Raw genomic sequence first — 17,500 nt, 5'->3', positions numbered from 1 at the left:
GAAGTTGTTTAGGGAAGACAAGTGGTATGTTAGTCGGCGAAATGTACTGGTTCTAGTCATGCTTATGTATGAGTTGTTTTTGATGACGTCATTCCTTATAAGACATTTAAAAACATACACGTCATTGCTAGTTTTTAGTAAATTGTCGTCGGGTGCCGATTCATTGTTTATTAGTAAATGAGTTGTTTTAATTTTTTATGGTAAATGATGAGTCTAAGTTTAGAATTTTTTCAATGGTTGAAATGTGTTTATGTACGAGGTTTCTTATTTTTTCGTCGATTAGCATGCATCCCTACTGTTCAATGAAACATGTATATATATATATATATATATATATATATATATATATATATATATATATATATATATATATATATATATATATATATATAATTTTCAAATATCTTTATATATTTTTACATTTTATTTGAATCCAATTTACTTCTTATTGTAGCTTTTCGAAGATTCATAATTACAAAGACTTTAGGTTGATTCGCACATGAATGTTTTGCAACTCATAATTTACTGTGAATTTTTCTTCACGTTTTTATTCAAATTGATAAAAAATGTAATTTTACATTTGTTTTCTTATTACCTTCTTTCCTATAGTAATGCTCTATCAACAATATTGAGCAATATTATGCTAAGATTTAATTTAAAATTATTATTTATATTTAAAAGATATTAATTAACATGATGTAAAGATTCCCATGTTGAAAATAATGTTAAATAATAATAATAATAATAATAATAATAATAATAATAATAACAATAATAATAATAATAAAATTCAAATAATGAAATATGAAAACAATTTATAATAAGATATAATGAAAATAATATGTAAATAATCTTAACAATAACAAATATGTAAATAATAAATAATAGTAAATAGTAGCAATAATAATAATAGTAATAAATAATATTAATAATAATCACAATAACAATAATGTTAATAATAATAGTAAATAACAATAATTATAATTATAATAAAATAATAGCAATAATAATAGTACAAAATAATAATAGTAAATAAAATAATATTACTACTATTAATATTAGTGAATAATAATAATAATAATAATAATGATAATAATAATAATAATAATAATAATAATAATAATAATAATAATAATAATAAATACAGAGCAAGCACTGTTGTATAACAAACAATGATAGTCTTGAAGATCGAGGATAGATAGCACTGTTCAAAGACTGACTGGCAGGATACCGAGAGTACTGGAATGACGAGGACACTGATTGCCATTCAGCAAGAGCTCAATGGTAAATGGTTGGTGCGAAAACTGAAGTGGGTTGCAATGGTGATAAAAAGAAGCAGAGTGTACTGGATATCTGCGAAAAGTTGTCATTCAGATTCCATGAAGCACCAACTGTTTTAGCATGTGAGAATATCAAGTGTCAAATGATGATGATGATGATGATGATGATGATGGTGATGATGATGATGATGATGATGATGATGATGATGATGATGGTGATGATGATGATGATGATGATGATGATGATGATGCTGATGATGATGATGATGGTGATGATGATGACGGTGATGATGATGACGATGATGATAATGATGATAGGTGTGATAATGATGATGATGGTGATGATTATGATGATTATGATGATGATGATGATGATGGTTGTGGTGGTGATGATGATGATGATAGTGGTGGTGGTGGTGGTGGTGGTGGTGGTGATGATGATGATGATGATGATGATGGGGATGATGGTGATGGTGATGATGGTGGTGGTGGTGGTGGTGGTGGTGATGATGATGATGATGATGATGGTTGTGGTGATGGTGGTGGTGGTGATGATGATGATGATGATGATGAATGCAACAATAATAATGGCGACAATATATAACATGTGCATAGACATCTGAAAGAGAGTGTGCTGGAGAGTTGGAGAGACTTGTTTTGGTTCATATGACCTTTTGCTGGTAGAAAAGCAATAATAATAATAATAATAATAATAATAATATACGAGTTTGTGAAGAGAAGATGGAAATGACGAAGTGATAAAGCATCTTTCTTGCTTTTTTCTTTGACACAAGCAACCATTGAATGGAAAGGTGCAGCAGCAACAACAACCATTGAACGAAAAGGTGAGATGACACTTTTGATGCCATAAATAGTCATGTGATACTTAGTGGAAATTTTGTATACACTGGTTAATTATGTGATACTTAGTGGAAATTTTGTATACACTGGTTAATTATTTCTAGGAAAATATGCCATATATATATATAAAAGCGAAAATGTATGTGTGTGTGTTTGTATGTATGTATGTATGTTTGTGTGTCTGCTAAAAACTTTCGACAGACACAACAAAAATTCACAAACGTGGTCTCATATGAAAGCCCCACCCTCCGGATGACAAATATAGAAAAAGTCGGCCCAAAGTGACCATCAGAAGTGCGTCAACTGATCGATTTTCTGCAGGGGGGGCCCCAAAAAGTGACATTTTAATGTTAAACATTACATAATTTTAAATCGATTTACAACTGCCCCAAAAAATATGGCCGCCAACTCTTATACATAAAGTATACACGCGGCCGTTTATTTTGGGTCAACTTGTATTTAAAACCCGCTGAGTCATGTCACGTGATCTTGACGTCAGCAACCTCTAATGGCCGTCGGAATTTACAATTTAAAAATGTTGTTATCGGTAAAAAAAAAAATAATTAAAGCTAAACTATGAACTTCTACGCTATGGCAACGTTACCAAAGTTATTACCACATTCAAAATAGGTAGATACGATAGTTAAACGAAAAATAAAGTAAAAAAAAGTGAAGTAAAAAAAAAAATACGCTTACAAAAAATATTAACGATAGAAGTTTTTTTTTAAATAAAAACAGCCAGACGCCATTTTCCAGTCTTTAGAGTAAGGCAGACGAAGTGTGTGTGTGTGTGTGAGAGAGAGAGAGAGAGAGAGAGAGAGAGAGAGAGAGAGAGAGAGAGAGAGAGAGAGAGATGTCTAGACAGATTCGACAGGGGGGAGGATCAACAACGCATGCGTCAGATGACGTCATGACGTTGTGACCTGATTTACTTTAAATAGTTGATAAACCGAACAGACTTTATATATGCCGCTTTAGCGCAGGTAGTTAAGGGCTTGGTTCATTATCTAAACGTTTTGGGTTCGAATCGTGGTGTGAGATGTTTTTTTTTTTCGATTTTTTAAATTTAAATATTGAACCCTGTATTATTTAAACCATTTTTCACGTGACGTTCGTTCATTTGCCTTACGTTATTTTTTTGTGTTTAACCCCCCCCCGCTTAATTAAAACGTTGTTTTCTTTTCTTACTTCGCTTATAACAATGCTTACATCGTCATCGTCGTCGTCATAACGCTCGACGACTTTCAAACATCTTTCACTTCTGGCTGGCCGATTTTATTTTCAAACTTCGCCTCAGGGGTTCGGCTTCGATCCTACCCTCCCCCCGTCTTCTTTTTTATTTAACACCACACCCCTCGCTAGTCTATAATATAAATCTCACCTGTCTGTTTAAATGTATGTATGTATGTATGTATGTATGTCTCGCAAAAACTTTCAACAGAGGCGATGGATTTTCACGAGATCTGTATCGTTTTGAAGCTCGACCCTTTGGATGACAAATATCGAAAAACTGGCCAAAAACATTAAGTTCTTCACCCTCAACTGGACACTTTTCTACAAGGATGGGTCGATTTTTTCGTCGATATTTTCGAAAGTGACAGTTTTGAGTGGGAAATAAAAAAGAAAAGAAAATACCTTTACCAGAGGTATAAAATTCTCAAAGCAACTCATGTCTAAATCAGAATGAAAAAAAAAAAACACAAAAGATTATGTTAGTCGTCCATTTCCTAATATAAGAATTTTTTCGAGGTATCTCACGCATTCTTGGCTCGGAGCTTGTTCTCACGGCACCAAAATCAACAGAAATGACATTTTACCTGTTGATTGTGGTATGATGCTGGCCCTGTGCAGTTCTAGAAGGTCCATCATCTCAAGCGTTTCCTTATTTCTTTGAGAAGTTTATTGCAAATCGCGTGAGGCATTCTTACCAAGGAATGCCAACAGAGCTGCCCAGGCATTTTTTGCTAGTCAGAATGCTCCTCCGCGAGAGTGCTGACTTTTCAATCCCACTTTCCGACCCTTGTGTTGCACTTCTCACTGTGAGAGAGAAATAAATTCTATCTCATGCATTTCCGAAAAAAGACAATAATTGGAATACACAGTATGTAAGGAAAATTCACGAATAAATGAACCCCCAGTTGATTAGTTGGTGAGAGGCAGGAAATAATTATTGGCAAGAAGGAACTACCCAAACGGTTGACACAAAAGTTCTTGCCATTTCTTTTTAGTGGATTTTAATTAAAATCTCCAAGTTTATGTCTGGTAGGATCGGAAATAAACAGCATCATTTTTTACCTTTGACGTAGAGAGAGTATGTAAATATCTCCACTGGGCCATCTGTAAAAGCTGAATATTAAATGCAGCAGCAAGTCTTGGGAACATGTTTACCAGAAAGAACAGTTGGAAATAAGTTGTACACCATCCACTATAACTGTGAAATTCCTACAGCTGCACCCCTAAAAACTGGAGCTTTTAAATCGATCATGGGACAAAAAGGAGAAAGAAGCACCCTTAGTAGAAGTCAGTATCCCCAATGATGCTGAGTTAAATGGAGCTGAGAGGGAAAAAATAACAAAATACCAATATCATATGTATGACATGAAAATAAACTGGAATCTTAGGAAGATCTCTATCATGCTAATAATTATACGAGCAGCCAGTTCATAAAAATAATTTCAAAAACTACCTGGCGAATGTACCCGATGAACAAAATATTCAAAAAGTAAATAAAGAAAAATGTTTGTGAGTTCAAAACTCACCTGCGGCATATTTTTATTTTTATTTTTATTTTTATTTTGATTTTGATTTAAATATTGATTTTTATTTATTATTTTATTCTTATTTTTATTTTCATTTTCATTTTTGTTTTTATTTTTATTTCTATTTTGATTTTGATTCAAATATTGATTTTGATTTCGTATCAGAACTTTAATTCTTCAAATTACAATCATAAACAAATGGTTTAGTTTGATTTTTTTTTCTGTAACCCATGCAATTTATTTTTGTATGTATATAACCAATGCAATTTATTTTTGAATATATGTAACCAATGCAATTTATTTTTATATGTATATAACCAATGCAATTTATTTCTGTTTGTATATAACCAATTCAATTCATTTTTGTATGCATTAAACAATGCAATTTATTTTTATGTATATAACCAATGCAATTTATTTTTGTATGTATATAACCAATGCAATTTATTTTTGTATGTATATAACTAATGCAATTTATTTTTGTATGCATTTAACAATTCACCTTATATTTGTATATATGTATATAACCAATGCAATTTATTTTTATGTATATAACCAATGGAATTTATTTTTATGTATATTACCAATGCAATTTATTGTTATGCATATAACCAATGCAATTTATTTTTGTATTCATTTAAAAATGCAATTTATTTTTGAATATATGTAACCAATGCAATTTATTTTTATATTCATTTAAAAATGCAATTTATTTTTGAATATATATAACCAATGCTATTTATTGTTATGTATATAACCAATGCAATTTATTTCATACATCATCGCACTGCATTCACGAGGTTAAGAGTCATAATGCTCTGCTGGTTAGTAATAACAGAAGTCCGCTGAATTTATCCATCCATTCCTAACTTTTTTCATCACACTCGCACCTTTTCTAATCCGTGTTCCAATAATATCACTAAAATAACAAAACTTCTCAACAACCTTAAAAGCTTTGCCATCTAAATATACTTTCTCCATATCTGACTTCTCATCTATCTCCATAGTCTTACATTTTTTGCACACAAATTTGTTATTTTCTCTGAATCTACCAGTAATTCGACTGCGCTTTTGTGTACTAATACTTATACTATTACTGATAACAATTATATAGTAATACTTATACTGACAATAATGATATGCTAATACTACTAATAAATATATACTACAACTAATACTAATATTGATAATAATGATATATACATTATATAAATATATGCACATACTTACTAGACCCTTCCCTTAGTCGACAGAGGTAACGTTCTGCTGGTTAATAATAGCAGAAGTTTACCAAACATAATCCATTCACTCCTAATTCTCGCAATGGCACTAGCACTTGCTCCATCCTTATAAAAACTAAGTTTGTAATGGGAAGGGCATACCAGTTAATACTACTTTTTTTATAATAATAATAATAATAATAATAATAATAATATGTAAATAATAAAAATAGAAGAGGACACAGACTGTAACGGTAAGAGACGTAGTATTAACAGTTAGTATTAAGATTCCCGAGATTTTGTCAAATAGTTTTGAAGCCTATAAATAACTAACAGAAAGATAAACTTTCAAAATGTAAAAATAGATAAAGAGTTGTGTTAACAAGCAGGGCTAAAACAGAACCGTTTGTGCTTGTATTAGAGATATCTCACCGCCCATGAACTGATATCATACAATTCAGCCAATGAAAATAAATGCCAATAATTAAAATATCTTGGCTTTATAAAAAGATTAAAACAATGTTATTCGCCAAAAAAAGAAAAAAAAAAAAAGAAGAAAAATGTGTAAATGTTAACTGGTAATACACAAGGTCATCCCACGAGTTCTGTCCGAGGCTGAATTCTCTTAAATCTTTAAGTAGGAATGTTAAATAGAATTAAATAATATTTATATATCATGCTAAAAAATACCCATCCCAGGACAGGTGAAATGAATTTCCTGAACAAAATAATTCTGCATCACCTTTATGTCCTCTTACGAAGATCAAAAGCAAGACATAATACAGTGTGGAACAATAAAACTGTCACCCGAGAAAAGAAGACATGATTCCATTTCCGTTTGATGAAAACCAATTTTCTTTTTTTGTTGCAGGTCATCTATTAGTTAGCCAGTTATGTACAAATCTGAAGAGCAATAGGAGCCTTCTATCATGTCTGAAAGTGATGCAATATTCAACGAGCAAGATTGGAGATGCTTTGCTGTGCTCTCTATGACAACAGGACCATTACCAGCATCCTCAAACTGCACCGCTGAATTGCCACAAATAACAGAGTGATGAAAACAAAGTTCTCGGCCACAGTTATAGTCTTTCATGCAGTTGCAAGTGTAGTTGCAAGTGACATCTTTAAAGTCAGCTTTAAAGTCAACACCAGAGTATACCTGGATGTGGTGAAGAGTGTGGTGATCCCCTGGTGCAATCAGGTGGCTGCACAGCTTTAAGAGTGCTACGACTTTGTACCCTTCGTTCACTGCTCTCCTTCTACCCCAACCTAAACCAACTGAACTACTTCATTTGTTCATATGTCGAGAACAACTCTAAAGCCAGCTTAATTGCCATCATTCACCAAGTATTCACTGAGCTCCCACCAGCGCTTGTGGAAAAGGCATGCTCCCAGTTCCGGACCCATATCAAGGCGGTGACTGAGGCTAAAGGCGTCTACATTGAATAGATGTCATCTCTACTACATAACTGGAATAGATTTTTTCAATAAAAGTTTAAAATGAAGCTGTAGCATTCTTTTCTTTAGGGCAACAACTGTACTATACTACTGTACTGTTGTGTCTTTAAGACTCACATTACACATACATCGTAACATTCATTTCTCCCCATGGAATGCATGTCCTCAACTCTTACTGTCCAGGTTTCACTTTCATATGCCATCATGGGAAAATATCAGATATTTTGTAATTCATATGCAAAACTAGGAAAACAAATGACTATGATTGAAACATCGATAAAGGTGCAGTACCTTTCCATCCTCAAAAAATCCTTTAAAATTAACACTATTGTTAGTTTTCGAGGATGCTGAAAGCAAAAAAAAATTCCAGGAAACGATTAGTTTCCAAGATATTAAGAAATTTTAGTTTCAAAAAGTGGGGATCACTTTTCTATATTGATTTAACGTAAAATGAACATCCACTTTAGAGCCACCTTTTTTTTGGGGGAAGGGCATCTGTTATTTTTTAGGGGTGGTGTTTATTTGATAATTATGGCCTGGTAGACCAAGTCAAAACCTATCTTAAAAAACTTGTTTTCAATAGGTTTTCGGGTGTGCTGAAAACGAATATCGCATTTAAATTTTCCACAAATAAGTATTTTTCCGGGTATTCAGCAATGTAATACAATATGTTATAAGTGGTGGCCATTGTTGTACACACACGCATGCACATCTTTTTGCTTAATAACTGGAAGAATATTTACAGAAAATTTAGATGTGATGATCGCTTTCAACACACGTGAAAACCTATAAAACAAGTTTTTTAATGTAGGTTTTGTGTTAGTCTACCAGGCCACAATAAACGCCACCCCTAAAAAAATAGTAGACCCCCCCCCCGCCAAAAAAAAAGATGGCCATCAAATGGGTGCTCATTTTACATTAAATTAATAAAGAAAAGTGATCTCCCACATTTTAAAATATAATTTATTCATCTTATAAACTACTCGTTTCCTGGAATTTTAAACGTTATTTTCGTTTTCAGTACTCTCAAAAACTACAAAACTGGTAATTTTAAGGGATTTTTTGAAAGTGGAAAGATACTGCACTTTTACATTTTATTGCTGTAAAAAAGTACCAAAAATAGAATCTGGATGATGGATGATCCTTTCAATGTGCGACCTTAAGGGCAAGTATCACATAGACCACTACACAATTCAGGTCATTACCTTTCCAACGAACCTTCATTTGTTAAATTCTGATCAATAGTTGTTGAGATTTGGAACTTATAAAATTGCCAAAACATGTGGTATATCTATCTATCTATCTATCTATCTATATATATATATATATATATATATATATATAGATATATATAGTCATCCACATACAGTACTGTTTCGCTGTTTCACAGCTCATCAGTGCGGCTAGACAGGCAACTACCTCAAGCCAGGATTGAAACCCGACTGTACAACACTATCGGCGGCTGCTGTGTGAGTCATGAGTTTAACGATGTTTTTTGTCATCGTCTGAAATACCTCCGCTCGATTTGTTTACACAACGAGCATCGCTTATACGCTAATAGTAATTCGTGTATCACTTTTCAATATGCTCAATTCAAGATGAGGAGCATTATAGTCATCCACATACAGTACTGTTTTGCTGTTTCACAGCTCATCAGTGCATCAGTGCAGCTAGACAGGCAACTACCTCAAGCCAGGATTGTATATATATATATATATATATATATATATATATATATATATATATATATATATATATATACACACATGCACACACTCGTAGCCAAATTGAATATTGAAGTGCTCATATCTGCTTCTATAGGATGAAACTACATGAAAATTTCCGGCTTTTGAAGATTATAATACTATTTTATAACAATTGGTAAAAAAAAATATATATATATTTTCAAACCAATAAAATATGCCACATTTTGCCTACATTTGTATATATATGTCCTGGAAGGCCAACTTCAGTTTTGCTAAATTTTGCTTAGTGTTTTTCTCTGCTTGGTTGTCTCCCCTGTGGCCTTGCCAGGCTACTAATACATGAAACAAAATCTCAGTAAAAATTATGTTTAGAAGCTAAAACATTCTTTAAACTTAAAGTAAATATAAATATTAATATTTATATAGTAATCCCAACCACATAAAAAAACTCAATACAACCAAGATAGGAAATAAAGATTGTTATAAAAGAATACAAATTCAAGACTGAAAAAATATATTTTACATGAATTTATTGTTTAACAGGATTAAGAAAATTTCAATATATCTTTTTTGAGTATCCTATCGAACAATAAATTCATGTAATTTTGCAGTCTTAAATGTGTCTTCTTATATATATATATATATATATATATATATATATATATATATATATATATATATATATATATATATCTTCGTTAATTTAATTCTGTTTATCCCCTTTTTCATACGTTTTCCCCCCTTCATTCGGTTCAAATAATTTGAACTACATACTGGTTTTGGAGATAAGATTTTCAGACTTTGTAGTATTTCTTATCGATTAAACGTCAAAAAAAAAAAAAAAAAGTCCTCAATTTCAATAATGGCATTTCCCCCAGTGCTATTAAAATCCTTCATAAAATTTTGTACCCATAAAAATCTTTTATATATATATATATATATATATATATATATATATATATATATATAAGTCACCTTGTGTGTGTGTGTGTGTGTGTGTGTGTGTGTGTGTGTGTGTGAGTTCCTTCCTCGTAGGTTGTGAAACGGCCGCGCATATTTTTTGCTAATTTCACACAAAGCTAATTTATATGTCTGGCAGTGTTCTTAAATGTTTTATACAAGAATTAATCTGATAAGTATTAGAAATCGAAAATAATCCAATCCTAAAAATAGTCTTCTTTTCGTACAGATAAAAAAAGAAGAATTTTACAGAGGAATATTTTACGTTACTCTGGCAAGCGAGGTAATAAAATCTCAGCAAATCATTTCTTCTTAAAAAAAAAGCAGAATTATTGACATCTGGAGATATAGCTCACTGGTAGAGCATTCGACTATAGATCAAATGATCCTCTGATGAAGCCAGATGTACCTCACCATTTTATTTTAATTTTTTCTTATTAATGAGTTCAATTTATGATACAAGAAGAGATAACATTTAAAATCGCTGCAAATCATTTCTTTGAATATTTTAAACCAAACATAAATCAGAAGTGACTTTTTCAGAACATTCATTGTCAAGCTCAAATATCAGCTGATATTATATTGTAAACAAACACAGACGGAATTCGATGAACGACATTATTATTATTTTTTTATATTTAAAATTTATTTTTTTGCAAATTAGTCCACTGGACAAATTATTCCTCGTAATATATAATATTCAATAGAGGGTTGATTCTATAATAATACATACGCAATCTGCATGAATTAAAATACCATATGTAAGTGTATTGTATGACTGGGCAATGCTGGACAACATGCCAGTATATGTGTGTGTGTGTGTGTGTGTGTGTGTGTGTGTGTGTGTGTGCGTGTGTGTGTGTGTGTGTGTGTGCTGAACAGTCTCTACCAAATTACTCTGTCAATTTTTGATCTACAGACTTGAAACTTTATATATAGGAGATTTGGACCTATGGAGCAAATTTGATTTAGTAAAAATAGCAGTAAAAATAGCTGCTAAGGGGTCAAAATTGAAAAAATGGGCCTTAGCAGCCATAAGTCGACTAAACGTGTATACTCTATGTATGAGCAAATATACATTTATATGTTTAACTATGTTAATTTTTAAAGTTTTGATAGCTCAGATAGTAATGAATAACACTGGATGTTTTGGCTTTGATTTTAGCTGTCCAATTTTTTTTTTTAACTTTTAAAATAACTACTATATATTGGGTGCAATATAATAAGAAATTATAGAATTGGCTTTATAATAATAAATATGAAATCTGCATGTTACAGAGTTCATCGCCAACAAGGAGGTGGAGGCATCATGTTTTGGGCGGGAATCATTGGAGATAACTTTGTTGGACCATTCCGAGCACCAGAGGATGTAAAGCTTACCAGCAATGAATACACGGCCTTTTTGGATAATCATTTGTCGACATGGCTAGATGACCTACCATTGTCACGTCATTTTCAGATATTTTTATACATAACAATGTACTATCCCATTCTGCTTGGAGGCGACTGCAACCTTCCTTCAATCTATGGAATTCATTGGGGAAACTCTCATGACCTGACCACCGTGTTCTCCAGACCTTAATCCCATTGAATATCTCTGGTGAATATTAAAAAGAGGAGTTTATGAAGAAGGAGAACAATTTACTTCAAAGGATGCCGTGTGAGGAACATAGTTAATGTTGTTAGAGTCAATAAAGTGATTGACACAATATATATATATATATATATATATATATATATATATATATATATATATGTATATATATATATATATCAACCTCTACAGGCGCATAATATGGACACACCCTTCCATTTGCAAATTCAAATATCTCAGATTTGTATTAAGTCTGATCTATAGTCATCAAGATTCCTTAAATTTCAATTTCTTCTCAAGATCGCTTAAGTTTAAAACTTAAATTTTAGACATTTTCTAGAATGGATTTTATCAAATAAGAATAAGAGTTCTAAACATAAGGTTCAGTGGAATTAAATGTTAAATTTAATTTTCGTAAAAGTTATAAAAGTTGTGCTTTGTTTGAAGAATTAAATTTACCTATCCTGGGACAGATTTTCTCTTTCTCTTAAAGAATAGGAATATAAAGGAAGTGTCCATAGGAGGGCTAAAAATATCCAGCAACTTGTCAGTTTAGCTGAGCCTGGTGAAAGGTAGCACAAGCCATTCGCCTTGATTAATTGTGTGAACGAGGAAGATAGAAGGATCATATGACTGAAATCACACGTTCAGAGCTAGCTGTCAGATGTTCAAATTTGTGTGTATTTTCGTATTTTCTGCTATAAATTTAATTATGGTTTAAATCTAATTATGTTAAATTTTCTGCTGGAAAGTTGCCGTCACATATACAAATAAAAAACTTGAACGCCGCTTATTGTATAAAATTCAGCCAACGAAAATAATTGCCAATAATTAAAATAGCTTTAACTTTACTTCTTTACAAAAAAAAAAAGAAAAAATTGATTGAAGAAATGTTGTTGGCCAATGCTGATAAATTAACAAAACAAAACATTGCACAAACAGAAAGAAGATTTAATTATTGTTTCCAGGTTTATAAAAACTAACAATAGATTAATTTTATTATATTCTTAACATAGAATCCAAATTTTGAATATTTAAAAAATATCACTAATAAATTTTCTTATTAACTTATGCAGTTTATATTTATTTAATCCACAAATGTGGATCATTTAAATAAAGAGTTCAATTCGAAATTCGAGTTGCCCTTAGGGAAGTTATTTTATGGTCACGTGTTCTACAGATAAGAATTTATTGGGATAAAATAAACTATTTATGGGCATTCCGTTTTGTATTATACACATGGTAAAGGAAAAGAAAATTCTTTGCAGTTGAAAGATGGAAAGACAAAGTTTTGCTGCGAAAGTTTTATAGGAAAGAAATAGAGATTGAAGCTCAGTCAAGCACTTTCAATGGAAATATCGACAGAGTCAAGAAAGACTAGCAGCGTCTCATCTAGAAGAAAAAGATGTAGAGAAGAAGAAGAATCACCACGTCTACTTGATTATGAAGAAAGAATGCTCCGAACAGCACCTCCCAGATGTGGCAACAGTACCCAAACTTTGGATGTAGCTGACACTTATAGAAAGAATTTACTCAGATGGACCAGGTTTTATTGTTAAAATGTTTAAATTTTCAGTGACATTAAAAAGGATTTCTTTTTAATGTCAAAATATTGGAAGCAAAAACAAAAAAAAAATCCTGGAATTTTTCAAAATAATACAAAACAAATTTTGAAAGAGAATTTCTTGAAATAGCTTTTATACAAAAAGCAAGCAGCATGCAGTTTGAGAAATTCGCAGAGATAGAATTAGTTTTGTAGAATGAAGAATATAATAAATAAAATTCTTACATTTCCATAAAGTATTCTGCAATGCTTTTGCAAGGAACAAGAAACAGAATAACATTTAAATCATCATAAAATGATGTGCAAACAAGAAGACATGAAAGGCGGCCATTTTTATTTGAAATCTAAAAGTTTATTAAAAAATGATTAAAATCGCATTCAAACACATTATTTATATTGTTTCAAACTCTTGTCTCAATCTTTCGTCCGTTTTATTCCCTAGACTTTTTGAGGTTTTATGAGTTATCACTCTTTAATCTAACTCTCTAGAGAATGGAGGTGAGAAAGGAAAACAGTTACGGTGTCCATATTATTTGGATTTTCAGACTACTGTTCTAATCTTGAGTGTTATTTTCACAATGTTTCAGTCAATAAAACATCCAACCTTCTTCAGGTGTATCTTGTCGAACTCAGAAATCTTTCTGTCAAACTTGAGAATCTGCACGAAATTCCAAATGGAACTTTTTATTTAATCCACGAGGATAGCATGCTCTCATTTTGTCAGCCATAACTGGTCAGAAATCCCAGGTAATTCACAATTATACTTTGAGTATCACAAACACTGAAGATTGATCCTTCAACCTCCAGAAAAGTGTAATTTTACAACTGAATTTTACCAAGTAGTTTAATCACTATGCCACAGATCCTTGCAGACATTCAAGATGAGAACATTAGTCTGAAAAATTTAAATAATGTGAATAATCAATCCTCATCTCAAAAATACATAAACGCAGTAAAAGTGAATAAAAGTTAATAAAAAAACATGGCACATTATTCTTCTCGTTATTATTCTATCTCATCATTATTAACATATAAAAATAATATTTTCTCTACAAATCCACAGCACTCTTCAGAATTCCTCCCATCATCGTGCTTTATCGCATTCTATGAATTTCAAACTGACCTTTCAGTTCACATTCCATTCCTTATTGATTGTCTTGTGTCTGTTAAGACATTTGGTTTATAAATACCAAAAAACTGTTCTACTCAGCACATGGCTAAGTTAATTTAAGAATTGGTAAAATTAAATCTTCTCAGAGGTTGTAAGTTCAATCCATGGTGAAGGAACCTATTGCAGATGGAATGAGGCCAACATACTTGAATGGATCCAATTCCAAATGCAGCTGAAGAAGGCCGGAGATGCAAATCACAGAAATTATTGTTTATGATTGGTGTATTGTTTATGATTGGTGTCTTTTAATTTCTTTTGCATAGAAACATTTTCTATTCGTCTCATGGCTATCAGATCCAATGATGATGTCCAGTGAATCAGTTTTATCCATTAATTACAGTATGCTCTTGTTCTTCAGGTTTCCTTTGATTATTTTCTTGTGCTGTAGTTTAGTTCATCTACTCTTCAAACCTTTTCACATTGACGGCTTAGCGTAGACATAATTGAATGTTTAAATACTACTCTCTCTATTTCACTTCTCCCACTACTCACCATGCCCCTATTAGTATCCTGCTACCATTTCTTATATCATCTAAAACAATCAATGTGCAAACAAGTATGCCAGTAAAATTATCAGTTATAATTATATAGAAACTAAATAATAACTATTGTTTTCTTGCAATTTCTTTTTGATGTGGACCCAAGGTTGGGACAACAGAAGGAATGTGGATTAGGTGTAAGAAAGCTATATTAAGCAGAAGGTTACAAGGATAAGATAAAGGGTAAGTGGAGCTTACTATCAAGTGGTGTCCAATATGGGTAGTTGTATGCACTGTGTATTACAAGTACTCCTGCTAATTCTATGGTATTATGATACTGCTCCCTGAGAGGATTATCTCACATCATAATATAGTACTGTAAGAATCAATACCCCCCTTCCAAGAGTTTTCTTTTTTTTTTGTTTTGAAAATACTTTTTCCTCTTGAGATTTACGTTGAGTGGTTGCATAAATTTTCTTTTTATTCCCAAACGTCACATTTCTGCAGGTATTCTTGGGGTATGTCAAGATTGAAGTGATTGAATATTATGTTTCTTGGCCCTTTGCAAGTATTTTGTAGTGATTCCTCCAATTGATTCGAATGGCATTTTTTGGTTCATATGGTGTTTGTGGGTGTTTTTTAGTCCCTGGATGATATAGACCAGCTCGCTAATTCTTTGTTTGATGGTACCTACTTCCCAGAATCTATTGTTGTTTCTGTAGACCTTGGAAAAGACTTTGGAAAAGACTTTGGTGCCAGGACAGAAATATTTCTTTTGGAGATGGTTTTCTTGAACTTTGGTTTCCATGAAATAAGTTTATCGAAGATGGACTTAATTTTTCTTGCAAACATTGTTTCTGCAAAGTGTGTTTGAATTAGAGGTTATCCTATACACTTGTAAAAACTGTTTCAATGCGTTTTTCATCGGTGTTCCCACTGCCTTTTTTAAAGTCCTCTTTAGAGTCTCCATGAACCTCTCTGCCTGACCATTCAACCGGGGATGATACTGAAGTAAGAATTTTCTTGATCTTTTCGCATGCGTCTTAGCACTGAGGGTTCATAACCATGGTTTGTCCCTATTTTTTAAAGTTCATTAAGAGACTCTCGAATTCTGCATGTTCTTCATGAACTCTTGTAAAATTTAGCTAGGTTGAGGAAGCTTTGTAAGGCTTGAACATTATTTGGAGGCTGGCATGTTTCTCATCATGTTGGCTCTTTCTGAATCCGACTGACGACCGTCTTTATTTATAATGTGTACCAAGTATTTGATCTTTGGTAAGAACAAGTCACACTTTACCTTCTTAATCATAAACCTGTATTCTTGTAACTTCTTGAATACTAATTATATGGGTCCGATGCTCTGACGTAGTTTTACTGGTCACTAGTATAGCATTCAAATATACTGTTGTGTAGTCAAGGTCGCCCAGCATGGTATCGATGATCTGATGGAAAATTTCAATCGCAACACTGACCCCAAAAGCCAGTCTGTTGTATTCGCACAACCCTCTATGAATGTTTATGCAGAGCAATTTTGAACTTTCTTTATCCATCGCTATTTGAAAGTATGCGTCTGAGAGGAAAACTTTTGAAAACATTTTTCCACCATTTAATTTGTTGAAAATTTCTTCAAGACTTGGGAGAAGATAATGGTGATCCTGCAAAGCATCGTTTAACCCTGTAAAAAAAATCTCTGCATATTCATATTTGGTTGGACTTTTTTGTTCACCTAGACCGTATGTGCTGCACATTCGCTGAATCTGTTTTTGACAGAATACCTGCTTGTTCCATTGTTTCTATCTAATTTTTTGTTGATTTGCTTTAAACCAGCAAAAGGTACATTCCGTTTCTTCTTGAATACAGGCTGTGCACCGTCCTTCACATTGAGCTTAGCTTTGAATTTCGTACCTGTCTCAAGGCTGCCAAAAAAAAAAAAAAACGCTGGGAAAATCGTTGTTTGAGTTTCGTTTTTTAGATTTCCCAAATGGGACACAGTACTTCCTATTTTGAAACAAACGGTATTCATTGAGCAATCCATAAATTGAAGCTTTCTATCCAAATCTATTCTGAACAGGTTATCCAAAGTTTTAAGTATGTAGGCTTTCAGCTTTTTGGGAACTCCGTTTAATGTCACTGTAAGGGTTACCAGGCCTAAGATATTTATATTCTCACCATTTATAGAGTTATTGAAAATATCAACAGTCACATATTAAGAAAAAATTCCGATCAACTAAATTGTCTGATTGAGTTTGCCTAACTTTTTTGTTTTTGACGTACCAACACTGAGCTGAATTATGACCATTTTTATTGCAATTTTTGCAATACGTTTTCTTCTTGATTGGACAGAATTTCATCCAATGCCATTCACCACAATGGTAGCATAGTTCGTGCAGTTTCTTTAATCTATTTGCATTTTGTTTATTGCAGGATTTAGAACATAAGATTTACCTT

The 17,500-nt window shown here is 32.1% G+C and overlaps 1 protein-coding gene across 1 annotated transcript in view; it reads right to left on the bottom strand.

Annotated features, from left to right (window-relative positions):
* The window catches only part of LOC145265415 (voltage-dependent T-type calcium channel subunit alpha-1G-like), a 759,315-nt gene that overhangs the window by 438,744 nt on the left and 303,071 nt on the right, over positions 1–17,500 (bottom strand). The gene's annotated exons all lie outside the window — the stretch shown is intronic.

Source organism: Euprymna scolopes, chromosome 40 (assembly GCF_053919585.1).
Source record: "Euprymna scolopes isolate OS-2025 chromosome 40, ASM5391958v1, whole genome shotgun sequence".
Taxonomy (NCBI): Eukaryota; Metazoa; Mollusca; class Cephalopoda; order Sepiida; family Sepiolidae; genus Euprymna; species Euprymna scolopes.
Note: the sequence above shows the minus strand (reverse complement) of the source record. Positions and strands in the feature narration are given on the sequence as shown.